The following is a 16,690-nucleotide window of genomic DNA, read 5'->3' as shown; positions in this document are numbered from 1 at the left end:
GGGAAGGCAGTCTCTAAAACATTGTCCAGTATACCACGTAACGGGGAAGGCAGTCTCTAAAACATTGTCCAGTATACCACGTAACGGGGAAGGCAGTCTCTAAAACATTGTCCAGTATACCACGTAACGGGGCAGGCAGTCTCTAACACATTGTCCAGTATACCACGTAACGGGGAAGGCAGTCTCTAACACATTGTCCAGTATACCACGTAACGGAGAAGGCAGTCTCTAAAACATTGTCCAGTATACCATGTAACGGGGAAGGCAGTCTCTAAAACATTGTCCAGTATACCATGTAACGGGGAAGGCAGTCTCTAAAACATTGTCCAGTATACCACGTAACGGGGGAAGGCAGTCTCTAAAACATTGTCCAGTATACCATGTAACGGGGAAGGCAGTCTCTAAAACATTGTCAGTATACCATGTAACGGGGAAGGCAGTCTCTAAAACATTGTCAGTATACCATGTAACGGGGAAGGCAGTCTCTAAAACATTGTCAGTATACCATGTAACGGGGAAGGCAGTCTCTAAAACATTGTCAGTATACCATGTAACGGGGAAGGCAGTCTCTAAAACATTGTCCAGTATACCATGTAACGGGGAAGGCAGTCTCTAAAACATTGTCAGTATACCATGTAACGGGGAAGGCAGTCTCTAAAACATTGTCCAGTATACCATGTAACGGGGAAGGCAGTCTCTAAAACATTGTCAGTATACCATGTAACGGGGAAGGCAGTCTCTAACACATTGTCTGGTATACCACGTAACGGGGAAGGCAGTCTCTAAAACATTGTCCAGTATACCATGTAACGGGGAAGGCAGTCTCTAACACATTGTCCAGTATACCACGTAACGGGGAAGGCAGTCTCTAACACATTGTCCAGTATACCATGTAACGGGGAAGGCAGTCTCTAACACATTGTCCAGTATACCACGTAACGGGGAAGGCAGTCTCTAAAACATTGTCAGTATACCATGTAACGGGGAAGGCAGTCTCTAACACATTGTCAGTATACCACGTAACGGGGAAGGCAGTCTCTAACACATTGTCCAGTATACCATGTAACGGGGAAGGCAGTCTCTAACACATTGTCCAGTATACCATGTAACGGGGAAGGCAGTCTCTAAAACATTGTCCAGTATACCACGTAACGGGGAAGGCAGTCTCTAAAACATTGTCCAGTATACCATGTAACGGGGGAAGGCAGTCTCTAACACATTGTCCAGTATACCACGTAACGGGGAAGGCAGTCTCTAAAACATTGTCCAGTATACCACGTAACGGGGAAGGCAGTCTCTAAAACATTGTCCAGTATACCATGTAACGGGGAAGGCAGTCTCTAAAACATTGTCCAGTATACCATGTAACGGGGAAGGCAGTCTCTAAAACATTGTCCAGTATACCATGTAACGGGGAAGGCAGTCTCTAAAACATTGTCAGTATACCATGTAACGGGGAAGGCAGTCTCTAAAACATTGTCAGTATACCATGTAACGGGGAAGGCAGTCTCTAAAACATTGTCAGTATACCATGTAACGGGGAAGGCAGTCTCTAAAACATTGTCAGTATACCATGTAACGGGGAAGGCAGTCTCTAAAACATTGTCAGTATACCATGTAACGGGGAAGGCAGTCTCTAAAACATTGTCCAGTATACCATGTAACGGGGAAGGCAGTCTCTAAAACATTGTCAGTATACCATGTAACGGGGAAGGCAGTCTCTAAAACATTGTCCAGTATACCATGTAACGGGGAAGGCAGTCTCTAAAACATTGTCAGTATACCATGTAACGGGGAAGGCAGTCTCTAACACATTGTCTAGTATACCACGTAACGGGGAAGGCAGTCTCTAAAACATTGTCCAGTATACCATGTAACGGGGAAGGCAGTCTCTAACACATTGTCCAGTATACCACGTAACGGGGAAGGCAGTCTCTAACACATTGTCCAGTATACCATGTAACGGGGAAGGCAGTCTCTAACACATTGTCCAGTATACCACGTAACGGGGAAGGCAGTCTCTAAAACATTGTCAGTATACCATGTAACGGGGAAGGCAGTCTCTAACACATTGTCAGTATACCACGTAACGGGGAAGGCAGTCTCTAACACATTGTCCAGTATACCATGTAACGGGGAAGGCAGTCTCTAACACATTGTCCAGTATACCATGTAACGGGGAAGGCAGTCTCTAAAACATTGTCAGTATACCATGTAACGGGGAAGGCAGTCTCTAAAACATTGTCCAGTATACCACGTAACGGGGAAGGCAGTCTATAACACATTGTCAGTATACCACGTAACGGGGAAGGCAGTCTCTAACACATTGTCCAGTATACCATGTAACGGGGAAGGCAGTCTCTAAAACATTGTCCAGTATACCACGTAACGGGGAAGGCAGTCTCTAAAACATTGTCAGTATACCACGTAACGGGGAAGGCAGTCTCTAACACATTGTCCAGTATACCATGTAACGGGGAAGGCAGTCTCTAAAACATTGTCCAGTAAACCACGTAACGGGGAAGGCAGTCTCTAACACATTGTCCAGTATACCACGTAACGGGGAAGGCAGTCTCTAACACATTGTCCAGTATACCATGTAACGGGGAAGGCAGTCTCTAACACATTGTCCAGTATACCACGTAACGGGGAAGGCAGTCTCTAAAACATTGTCCAGTATGGTAACGGGGAAGGCAGTCTCTAAAACATTGTCCAGTATACCACGTAACGGGGAAGGCAGTCTCTAAAACATTGTCCAGTATACCACGTAACGGGGAAGGCAGTCTCTAAAACATTGTCCAGTATACCACGTAACGGGGAAGGCAGTCTCTAAAACATTGTCCAGTATACCACGTTACGGGGAAGGCAGTCTCTAAAACATTGTCCAGTATACCACGTAACGGGGAAGGCAGTCTCTAAAACAATGTCCAGTATACCACGTAACGGGGAAGGCAGTCTCTAAAACATTGTCCAGTATACCACGTAACGGGGAAGGCAGTCTCTAACACATTGTCCAGTATACCACGTAACGGGGAAGGCAGTCTCTAAAACATTGTCCAGTATACCATGTAACGGGGAAGGCGGTCTCTAAAACATTTCAAAGCCCTTCTGCTGATTGTTGTCATAATTCTACAATGCCTTATCTTATTATTATAATCAAGTAAACAAAATGGCTGTCATTTCTATTGTGATGGATTCAGATTGTCCAGATGTCCGAACGTGTGTTAATCGTTTGTTTGTTTGCTTGGTTTATCGCCCCGTGAACATCCAGGATCATTTTGAGGCGGGGTCTCCTTGTAGTAGTTGGTGACTACCTCAATGAACAACATGTGAGATGCCTGTCGCAAGCCATTCAGAGCAATTGGGGAAAAGTGTCTTACCCAAGGACACAACCACGAAGAAACAACCCGATACGAGTAGGGATCTTCACCTGAAGTTACTTGGCCGGTGCCGTACATGTGACGTATACACAGGTGTACTACGTATACATGTAGAATACAGATTACACGTGTACGTTTACACAAGTACATGTATATGTATGTAATGTACATGCATACTCGCAGCAAGCATGTAATCGATCGTATATATCGCTTAATCGCGAATAAAAACTATAACCGACGAAAATTGCTTTACTAAAGTTTTCATATAATTTGTTTATATTATCTTAGAAATTAATTTTGAATGCTATCTCCCTGCTGTTATCATGGAGATCAATAAGAAAGCATCTAATTCTGTAGTTATTGTAGATATAACACATATCTCACGCTTATTTAGACATATTAAATTTAGTCACGATGATGTAATGTTTAATACCAATATGGTGGAATAGTCTCTATTGATTTTAATGCTTTAAGCCACGAACTTGTGTTTAAACTAAATAAAATCGTCGAAAATTCACAGCATTTTATTGTAAAATGATATTTTCACAAAATCAATTTTGAGATGGAGAATGAGTAACGAGAACAGATTCGTTTCTCCCGTGTTGTGATTGAGGTTCTGTAGCTTGTGTTTATAATGAGGATATTGTCCCCAGTCACGTCACTGATACGATAGTCAAGGGCACGACTGGAAGAACTGTATCCAACTCACGGGACCATGGACAGATCCGAATCTCAATATTCTGTAAAATAGAGGTCAGCTGATCCGAATAACGTTACAGAGTCTGTTTGTCTTAACATGGCCAGTGTTTAAAAGGACGGACTGTCCCCAATAAACAGGAGGACGGACTGTCCCCAATAAACAGGAGGACGGACTGTCCCCAATAGACAGGAGGACGGACTGTCCCCAATAGACAGGAGGACGGACTGTCCCCAATAGACAGGAGGGCGGACTGTCCCCAATAGACAGGAGGACGGACTGTCCCCAATAGACAGGAGGACGGACTGTCCCCAGTAGACAGGAGGACGGACTGTCCCCAATAGACAGGAGGACGGACTGTCCCCAATAGACAGGAGGACGGACTGTCCCCAATAGACAGGAGGGCGGACTGTCCCCAATAGACAGGAGGACGGACTGTCCCCAATAGACAGGAGGACGGACTGTCCCCAATAGACAGGAGGACGGACTGTCCCCAATAGACAGGAGGACGGACTGTCCCCAATAGACAGGAGGACGGACTGTCCCCAATAGACAGGAGGACGGACTGTCCCCAATAGACAGGAGGACGGACTGTCCCCAATAGACAGGAGGACGGACTGTCCCCAATAGACAGGAGGACGGACTGTCCCCAATAGACAGGAGGACGGACTGTCCCCAATAGACAGGAGGAGGACTGTCCCCAATAGACAGGAGGACGGACTGTCCCCAATAGACAGGAGGACGGACTTTCCACAAGAGACTGATATAACCGAACAGCGTTACAGTCTGTTTATCTAACATGGCAAGTGTTTAAGAGGACGGACTGTCCCCCATTTGGAAATGGCGAAGCTTTGCAAAAAGTGCCTTACCGAATTTATAGGAATTACACATATTTTAAACTACAACGGTAAAGTTGTAATTAACTAGGCTTTGATAAACCATTCCGTTATTTTCGATATTAACAGGTACCCGCTGTACGGTTTTTAGGAAAGCATTGCAGGCTATGAATAGACATCCTGCGACAGCCCTGTGAAATATTAGACCCCGATAATTTTTTATAGATAACAGGAATGAGCTAGACAATGGGACAATAAAGAATTGTTATACTGATGAAGGATAAACAAGCACAGAATATCGCATCTCAAACAAACCCGAAATTCTAGTTCAAAATCGATAAAACGATGCAAAGTGGAAGAAGTGGTCATTTTCAAAGAAAACTGATCAGTTGTCAGTTGACAGTTCATGAAAGATAAACAACCCTGTCCCTTGGCCGAGGCATACCAGAATCTATAAAATTGGTATTTGTTACTCCTACTTAACGCTCAGCATTTGGGAGTAGGACGATTGGTTTGCCCGTTGTCAGTATAATGTGAACGGGTGGGGTGTCCTGCTGGATGTCTTCAGCAGTATGCTTCAATGAGGTAGCACTATAAAGTCAGTCTTAGCTCAGCGCTATCACAATGCGACAAACATGAGTATATATCTCGCATTCAGGAGAGACCGTCCTAAAGGGCCATAACTATTGATGGGACGTTAAACGATGCAGAAACCAGATTCAATACGACCTTCCATATATATACTGTAACGTGCGCCAGTACACTGATTCTAAACTGGAAACATACAAATGCAACATTGACAGCTTACGTCTATGTTTATTGTATGTATATGTTATTTATTGTGAACATTCCATTTCTGGATAGCATCGTTGCTTCCCCAACCTACGACGGATATGTTGTATTTAATATCTAATCACATTTCCCGCAAATCATATTGTTTAGGTTAACCAACTGGCAAATATCGACTGTTGTCGGAACAACAAACTCTGGGTTTCGATAGATGATGTAGGGTGATTAAAACTAAGGGGACGTTGGGTTTCCTGGTATGAAGGAGTTCGACTTGTCGATGCAAGTAGATGTAGATATACGACACATGAGGGTTATATACATCTACTGATGAGTATATAGACTTTAAAATAGCTTCACCTTAGCTGTACAAAATAATTCAGAACACAGTACATGGGATATTGTAGATAAAGTTCCATTCTGATCTATTAGAGTTACTTCCCTTCCTTTCACTCAAGCGATGAGGTTCTAATTCATGGTAACAAATACATAACATGCCATAGCTGTGGTTGTTTTTGTCTTTCTAAAATAACAAGATGAAAACGTTTTGTAAATTGACTAAATGCTGTTTTCAGTCAACCATACATGTACGTACGTATAACTGAGACAGATTACATAAGTACTTTCGATTTTTGAACAACATTAATATGGCCAGCCAACAAGACAATGTACAACCATTCATAATCAAAGTCAAAAACTAATTATACGATTTTTAATATAAAATATTAAAAGGAAACGTCCTGATTCACCATATAAATACATAATTTATTTATTTTACAATAATTGCGAAAGAAGTTATATCAACTTATAATAATCACTCTTGTCGGCCCTGATGGAAGCGCGCGGGGGGTCTTACTGTGGTAGGAATCCGGTGTACCCGGGGAAAACCCACATGGTCAGACAGGTGACCCCATACCTTTTCACGTCCGATCGGGGAATCGAACCCCGACCGCTTAGTTAAAAGGCAAGTGTGTTATTACTGTGCCACCCGATTCACCACATGTTTATATATATACATTGTATATATCCGATGTGTATATTGTTGTCCTTGGTTCATATGTAATCCCTTTTTACCGTGTTGTATTATGGCACTGCACGCTTCAGTATTTTCTTGTTGTCTCTGAATTTCCAACTGCTGTTTAGGTTTCATTCTAAACCGTCATTATTGTTCTAAAACAATAGTCGGTTAGTTGCGTGTTTACCGCCTATACGAAATGTGAGGGGTTGATGAGGAGGAAGCCGTCATCCGTGGGTTTGACGTCTGCGGGATTAGATGCCAAACCATAAACAAGTTTCAGTGTGACAAAATGTACACAAAAACTGGTGAAATTTGTCTTGAAATATATGTACCTTATACCGTGTCGCAGAAATTCGGTTAACACAACCGGAACCTGATGGATATAGCCTCGTTTTCCATAAAAAAAACAACAACAAAAAACAAAAAAAACCCACATCAACACGAACTGGAAAAACGCACACAGCAGGGACCACAGGAATCGGGCGTTCTGTGATTAAATATTTAAAATATTAAAATAAATACAAGGAATGCAACGACCTCAATGATACAAATGTATATCGATTGTGTAAACTGCAAATTCAGTACTATTTTGGATAATTAACACATTTCACGGTTGTTTCGCGAATAACTTAAATGAATAGTGTTTCCTGGACGCATGTGACGTGTTTTACTGAAGTCTGATTTGTTTTACCGGAGTGTGACGTGTTTTACCGGGGTGTGACGTGTTTTACCGAGGTGTGACGTGTTTTACCGAGGTGTGGCGTGTTTTACCGAGGTGTCACGTGTTTTACCGAGGTGTGACGTTTTTTACCGGGGTGTGGCGTGTTTTACCGAGGTGTGACGTGTTTTACCGAGGTGTGACGTGTTTTACCGAGGTGTGACGTGTTTTACCGAGGTGTGACGTGTTTTACCGAGGTGTGACGTTTTTTTACCGAGGTGTCACGTGTTTTACCGAGGTGTGGCGTGTTTTACCGAGGTGTGACGTGTTTTCCCGAGATGTGACGTGTTTTACCGTGGTGTGACGTGTTTTACCGATGTGTGACGTGTTTTACCGAGGTGTGGCGTGTTTTACCGAGGTGTGACGTGTTTTACCGATGTGTGACGTGTTTTACCAAGATGTTACGATGATCATACAAAAAGACCAGTAAGTCGAGGTACCCTACCTGCGTGATCCGAAGTCGTTGGACTCTTTATTTTTAAGTAAGAGGGCTAATGGTGTTATTTGTGTATGTTAGACTATTAAGCGTAATGTACATGTTCTTTTGTAATTGTGTATTGTGTCATACTATATTACATTGTATTGTTTTGTAATGTCTTCTCTCTAATGTGTTGAAAAACATAAAGAAATAAAATAATCTGATTGTGAAAAAAATATATCAGTTATTTAATTACAGAACGTCCGATTCCTATGCGTGTTTTACCGAGGTGTGACGTGTTTTACCGAGGTGTGACGTGTTTTCCCGAGATGTGACGTGTGTTACCGAGGTGTGACGTTTTTTACCGAGGTGTGACGTGTTTTACCGAGGTGTGGCGTGTTTTACCGAGGTGTGACGTGTTTTCCCGAGATGCGACGTGTTTTACCGAGGTGTGACGTGTTTTACCGATGTGTGACGTGTTTTACCGGGGTGTGACGTGTTTTACCGAGGTGTGACGTGTTTTACCGAGGTGTGACGTGTTTTACCGAGGTGTGACGTGTTTTACCGAGGTGTGACGTGTTTTACCGAGGTGTGACGTGTTTTACCGATGTGTGACGTGTTTTACCGGGGTGTGACGTGTTTTACCGTTGTGTGACGTGTTTTACCGATGTGTGACGTGTTTTACCGGGGTGTGACGTGTTTTACCGATGTGTGACGTGTTTTACCAAGATGTCACGATGATCATACAAAAAGACCAGTAAGTCGAGGTACCCTACCTGCGTGCTCCGAAGTCGTTGGACTCTTTATTTTTAAGTAAGAGGGCTAATGGTGTCATTTGTGTATGTTAGACTATTAAGCGTAATGTACATGTTCTTTTGTAATTGTGTATTGTGTCATACTATATTACATTGTATTGTTTTGTAATGTGAAAAAAATATATTAATCATTTAATTACAGAACGTCCGATTCCTATGCAGGGACAATTGTACACCGATATCAAAACGATATAAATCAGCTGTTGTTTTGGATTGCTGCCAATATCAATATCTTTTCTTCATTACATCCGTGTAAACAGCATATGACGATACAATTTAAAGTTCGCAGTGAGTGGGATTCTGTTACTAAGATTTATTTTATAGATCTTTAATACTTCCTTGTCTGTGGCGTGGAAATGTTTTCTCGGCTACAGAATTGATGATTACGCTGACAAAATCTGCGACAAACATTTGATTAGACGGACGTCTAGCAGGGTTATATTGAATCTGTAGTCTGGGGGCATGTTATACGATATTTACCCAACATCTCGCCATCATAATCTCACACATCACTCTGGGAATGACCGCCACTGACTTCTGTCTGGCGGCTATTAAAACACGTGGACAGTCGAGAACCATAAATTATCAGAAAATATCAGCCTGAACTCACTAGGGTCGAAATATACAAACCAAACTATCGTATATGTAGATTATCCTATTGGTAGATTATCCTATATGTAAATAATCCTATATGTAAATTATTCAATGTGTAAATTATCCTATATGTAAATTATTCAATGTGTAAGTTATCCTATATGTAAATTATTCAATGTGTAAGTTATCCTATATGTAAATAATCATATATGTAAAATATCCTATATGTAAATAATCCTATATGTAAAGTATTCAATATGTAAGTTACCCTTTATGTAAAGTATGCTATATGTAAGATATGCTATATGTAAATTATCCTATATGTAAATTATTCAATGTGTAAGTTATCCTATATGTAAATTATCCTATATGTAAATTATTCAATGTGTAAGTTATCCTATATGTAAATTATTCTATATGTAAATTATCCTATATGTAAATTATCCTATATGTAAATTATCCTATATGTAAATTATTCAATATGTAAGTTACCCTTTATGTAAAGCATGCTATATGTAAGATATGCTATATGTAAATTATCCTTTATGTAAATAATCCTTTATGTAAATTAAAATTAAAGCGAATATCATAAAGAAAACTGTCGATGTCTTAATCAAACAATATGTATTATATAATTATATAATGACACTTTATTAAACAAATTGATTGATTGATTGATTGATTGATTGATTGATTGATTGATTGATTGATTGATTGATTGTATTACACAATGTATAAACAAAATATGACTTAACGAATTTTATTTATTACAAACAGGTAATGATATATGTACCCGATATCAAATAAATGTTCCTATTTCCACCAGAGGATTTTTCAGGAATGTTATTTTATTGACATTCTTCTTTATAGGTTTTAATACCACAATAATAGGAAATATACTCATATCCCTTAAACTTAAACAGTCCTGTGCTCATTAGTTTTGATGCAATCATGATATGTATGTATGACTTATTATACCAGCTTGAATACTGAAATATCCATTCAAGTGCATCCTTGTATCATTTCATTCATGCATTTTATTTATTATGAACTTTTGCTTTACGGCCCACCAGTAGTTATAGAACATGATACTAGTTAAACGGTATATGTTTCAACTCTATATATGTTTTAACTCTCATATTTTGTGTTCAGATTTTTTGTGTTTTTTTTTTTTTTTCGTTTTGGTATTTACTGCCATTTACTTGAGGTCCATTGCCCCAGATTTTCTGGTAAGATTACCGTGGTTCCAGTTTGGGAGGGGCTCTACATACGGTCGCGTACATATAGGCGATCCTTTTTAATGCAAACTCTGAAAAAATCAATCAGAAAAGCCGTCTGTTTCCGTCACTTGTCACCAATGTATGAAGAACATCAAACGCAGAGTCCTTCTGGGAAATGTTTGACAATATTGATAAATAAACTTATCTTATAAGACAGCGATTACCAGAAACGTGGAGTAAGTCAAACACAACTACAGGGGAAGCTTAATGCAATCATAGAATCGAAGGATATCACAATCGATATGTCCTCACTTAAGGAGCAGAATAATTGATGATGATGATGATGATGATGATGATGATGATGCACGTGTAATAACACTATTATGACGTCATCAACAAAAGACGTCATTTGATTGTAGCGTAATGTCCGGTTCAAAATTTGGATATCTTACAGGAAAGTTTGAGAGTTTTCAATTATTTACACGTGTATTTGAGCTATGTATTAAATATAATCTTAAATTTGTCTCAGTATTGTGTTATACCTCGGTAAGTGTACAATGACGCGCATGTGTCACCACTCCTATGGTAACATGACGTCATGATTCACACGTTGTTTCCCCAACATACACATTCCGGTAGACTTAGGACCTTCGTTAGTTTTTAAACATGTTGATTAACTATCACAGTCTATGTACAACAACAATATACTCACCATCACCATCCTCGCGGGGTTCCCTGTCAACGTTGTATTTCATATTCTGTTAAAAATATTTTTTAACCAAGAGCTTTATGTTAACGATCAATGGCTGACGACATTTCTACATTTTTAAAACATGTTTCCATACACGATTCTGTATACATACAAGATTTTATTTTTACTCAGATGTTCGACTTTCATTAGCGTGACTGTATATATTGGGCGTGGTTGTCTTACATGACGTCGGCCAGAATTAGACATCAATAGTATGTCCATTGTGTTCGCCGTTTCGATATTATGTTACATAATGTTTGATTTTGTAAGTAGTCGTTGAACTTGCATTAGAGAAAATGAAATCGGATATATTTTCAATCTCAAGTATCACGTGGTATGTGGAAGTGGTAAAGTGACAGTTATTTCTCGCGCTGAATTACAATATGTTGATGTTGGGGAACGTCAACAGAAATACTACTGAGGTCAATCTAAATAGGAAATCTGATGATATTTTACAAGTATATCAATACTCTGGTGCAATGTAACAGAAATAACTTAATCAATTGTTAATATATATCATGACTAACCACGACTCTTGCTGTTGACGTGTAATTTAACAGGTAGTAGAGGTATTTGTTTGGCCTGATTTGCCTTTTTTAAAGCATTATACATTGATCCTGTTTTGACCTTACGAAATGCAAATAGCGGCTGTGAATTGTATGCCCCTACCATTGACGAGTCCCTAGAAGGACGAAACGCTGTATGATGTCCCTAGCATCACTGACGAGACCTAGAAGGACTAGACGGCTGTTGGTGTCTATAACATCACAGACGTGTCATAGGAGAACGAAACAGCTGTATGGTGCCCTTAACATCACTGACGAATCTAAGAGGGACAGAAAGCAGTATGATATATCCGTAATACCATTGACGAGCCCTAGAAAACAGAACAGCTGTATCACAGACGAGTTCTAGAAAGATGGAACAGCTGTATAATTTCTTTAACATCACCAACAAATCCTTGATGGACGGAACAACTGTATGATATCCTTAACATCATTCACAAGTCCTTGTAGGACGGGACAGCTATATGATATTCATGAGTCATTGTAGGACGGGACAGCTGTATGATATTCACGAGTCGCTGTAGGACGGGACAGCTGTATGATATTCACGAGTCATTGTAGGACGGGACAGCTGTATGATATTCACGAGTCATTGTAGGACGGACAGCTGTATGATATTCACGAGTCGCTGTAGGACGGGACAGCTGTATGATATTCACGAGTCCTTGTAGGACGGGACAGCTGTATAATATTCACGAGTCATTGTAGGACGGGACAGCTGTATGATATTCACGAGTCATTGTAGGACGGGACAGCTGTATGATATTCACGAGTCGCTGTAGGACGGGACAGCTGTATGATATTCACGAGTCATTGTAGGACGGACAGCTGTATGATATTCACGAGTCGCTGTAGGACGGGACAGCTGTATGATATTCACGAGTCCTTGTAGGACGGGACAGCTGTATGATATTCACGAGTCATTGTAGGACGGACAGCTGTATGATATTCACGAGTCATTGTAGGACGGACAGCTGTATGATATCCACGAGTCCTTGTAGGACGGGACAGCTGTATGATATCCACGAGTTATTGTAAGACGGCCAGCTGTATGATATCCACGAGTCCTTGTAGGACGGGACAGCTGTATGATATCCACGAGTCCTTGTAGGACGGGACAGCTGTATGATATTCACGAGTCCTTGTAGGACGGGACAACTGTATGATATTCACGAGTCCTTGTAGGACGGGACAGCTGTATGATATCCACGAGCCCTTGTAGGACGGGACAGCTGTATGATATTCACGAGTCATTGTAGGACGGACAGCTGTATGATATCCACGAGTCATTGTAGGACGGGACAGCTGTATGATATTCACGAGTCATTGTAGGACGGGACAGCTGTATGATATCCACGAGTCCTTGTAGGACGGGACAGCTGTATGATATCCACGAGTCGCTGTAGGACGGACAGCTGTATGATATCCACGAGTCGCTGTAGGACGGGACAGCTGTATGATATCCACGAGTCCTTGTAGGACGGGACAGCTGTATGATATTCACGAGTCCTTGTAGGACGGGACAGCTGTATGATATTCACGAGTTCTTGTAGGACGGGACAGCTGTATGATATTCACGAGTTCTTGTAGGACGGGACAGCTGTATGATATTCACGAGTCGCTGTAGGACGGGAAAGCTGTATGATATTCACGAGTCGCTGTAGGACGGGACAACTGTATGGTATTCACGAGTCCTTGTAGGACGGGGCAGCTGTATAATATCCACGAGCCCTTGTAGGACGGGACAGCCGTATGATGTAGGTGAACATTACGGTTTTTTGTACAACATGATAACTTGGGTAAAGTTATTAAAGATGATGTAATTATTATTGCATCAATATTTACATACATTTGTATAAATGACAGCCTATCACAAAATCTGCAAAATTTCGGAACTAAATGAGCCCGGCAATGTGGATGTTATGTCCATTAGTTTGTAGATATTCTGTATATGATTTAGAGGAATCCGATCTTCTAGAAGGCGCTACATTCTAATTATCTGACCAGTTATTTCATCCTAACTCAGAAAACGGTAGTGGCGTGATATTGGTACAAAAAATAAGTGATATGGCGGGCAGATGCTCTACGAGCCTTCGGAAACCCTCGAGGTCCGCCACTACAAAACAAACATCAGCAGTATATGAGGGCCTCCATTCATTTTGCCATCGAATCTCCCAGTAGTTATAGAGTTTTACACTCGACTAATAGTCAGTACTCAATTTACAAAGCATCTCTTGTCAAATTGGATTCCACCAATCAGCTATGGACGAGAATAGCCGTATTTTTTTCTGGTGCCAATTTACACAGATGTAAAAAAAAAAAGGGTTAGATTATGCGACGATTTGGTTAATGGAGTACAGAAATTCTGATAAGTAACTACAGGGAATGATGGACTACACGTCCCATGCCCGGTGTCCTTTAGGTTATTTGTATGGTCATTGGCCGGTCTAAGGCCATCGACCCTAATGTCCTGTTGTATAACGGACAGCCCTCGAGCAGACGACCAATTATCTTTTTCCGCATTCGATTCCAGGAAAATCTAACATCTATTTAATCATTGTCTGTGCATTCGTTGCTAATTTTAGGCACACGAAAGCACATTTAAATTTTGTTAATCTGATTTCTATCAGATGTTTCCATATCGGGACAGAAATAGGGCTTTAATTGGGGTGGTGTTGTCTGGTCCTCGAGTGCCTCTGACGTCATATAAGGCACGTGCACTGCCATCAACCAGTGAACGCCGAATGAGATAATATGTATTAGTGTATTGCTATAATACATGGTAGTGGACTGTTATAATACATAGTACTGGATTGTTATAATACATAGTATTTGGACTTCCGGTTTGCGCAGAGGACCCTTCGGAGGTGTTTCTGACTGCTCCGCCAATCCAACAAAAATGTGACCAATTCGAGCCATCATGCTATGTATCCTTATCAGAACGATTTTATAATGCTTTACTAATATTTCGGTGATAACAATTGTCTAATTTTCGCCACCAAATGCACCTGGCTGTTTGTTAATATATCTCCTCGACCTTCATGTAGTGGGAGGGACGCCATCTTGTTTTTTTTCTGGTCGTAGCCTAGTTTAAGTAGGTTCCTATTGAGTCCTAACGAAACCATGTAAAATGAAACTGTATTTTAAGCTACTACAATCGTATCTATTACTGCAAATATGAATTACATCTTCTTTCGTCTAAGTATTGCTAACATGTAGGACTACTTAAAATAGCTTGCAGTCGCCATTATGACAGTCCTGGTCATCAAGGTACGCGTATCCTTGTGGCTATGTTAGATAAACCCTACAGATTAATTAATCCGTAAGTACAGTATTGTAGCACCGCTATCAAGTTTGTCAATCCAACAAGTATAATCACCAATTCTGTCAGAATGTTAGAACGAAATTTATACTAACTTCTTAGAATATTAGAACAAAATCCTAGGGTCGAGGACAACATACAGGCCTAACGTGACATGTTGTCACCAATTGCCATGGTTAGTGGTAGTGTTAACACGAGTTACAGTTTACGCACTATCAGTATGCCTGCCATATCCTTTTAAATTTTTGTTTTTTAAATATTGTCTATTATTATGGACTCTGTTGTTATTGCCATAATCGTCTTGTATACGCAATATACATAATTACCATTCAAACTAATGTCCAGTGTAACACTTGCGAAGTTAACGCTAATACCCCCATCACACTAGGTCACGTTTCCACTACGTCCAACCACGTCCTCGAAAAAATTGAAGAACGCAATGCGAACGCAGAAAGAACTTGTACAACGTAGTAAAGACTCAATAGAAACCGATTAGGACGTGTTATGGTCTTCATGGACCTGGAGGACGTGAACAAACTTTGAGCATGTTAAAAAAAAGCGTAGCGAGGACGTGGTCCAATCAGGACGTAGCAAGAACGTAACAGGGACGCAGTACCAGCGGTATTGACGGGGTAATGACGTAACCAAAACCCAATGAGAACTTCGTTGACGCAGTGGAAGCGTAGCGCTGATGGAAAGGATTGTATTACGTTCTCATTGCGTTGTCAGTGCGTTCTTGCTACGTCAATGTAGTTCCTATTGCGACCTCTCTACGCTTGTACAATGACCAAGGTACGCCAATACCACGTTGTTGATGACCACGTTAGGTTTCCAGTACGTTCTTACGGTGCTCATTAAGTTTACGACACGTCTGTCACAGGTTACGACCACGTCAAAACCACGTCCAGAGGATCGGCTGTATAAATACTCAATTCAAATTCTGTTTCGTCGCCACTGTCATGGCCCTCTATCTCTGCCCTACCTGTACCAGTCGAAAAATGCGGTTCTTCGTCATCATCGTTGCTTGCTTCGGATGCAACAACGCTGGCAACTGGTGGTGGATTTTTTTAGCATTTTACCTCTGCCTCTCCCACCACGGCCTATTGTGAATATTGCAGGGGAATGGAAAAAAGAAACAAGTCAAGTTGTATTTATAGGGAACGGGCAAACGCAGAGAGAACGTAGTAATTACGTAATGCAAGCGTAGAAAGATCTTTTTGGACGTAGTAAGAGCGTATTAAGAACACACAGAGCGTGGTGCACGCGCGAACATGCGCGAGATAAGGTCTTAGTGGAAACGTGTAGGACGTAGTAAGAACCCAGCAAGGACGTAATGAGGGCGTAATATGAACGTGACAACTGCAAAATTCTCCATTTTTGCCACGACCCCGTTGCGTTTCTCGAAATTTTAAGGACGCAGTGCGGTCTTCGTGGTCTTTGTCTAAGTGTGATGGGGGCATATGTAGCGGAGAGTAGTATCCATATGAACAACTGTATCCAACGCAGCAAAGGTGGCAGGTAAAACAAATCGTCCTGCAAATATTCCTACAACTTAAGACTATATGGTGA

Source organism: Pecten maximus, chromosome 10 (assembly GCF_902652985.1).
Source record: "Pecten maximus chromosome 10, xPecMax1.1, whole genome shotgun sequence".
Classification (NCBI taxonomy): domain Eukaryota; kingdom Metazoa; phylum Mollusca; class Bivalvia; order Pectinida; family Pectinidae; genus Pecten; species Pecten maximus.
Note: the sequence above shows the minus strand (reverse complement) of the source record.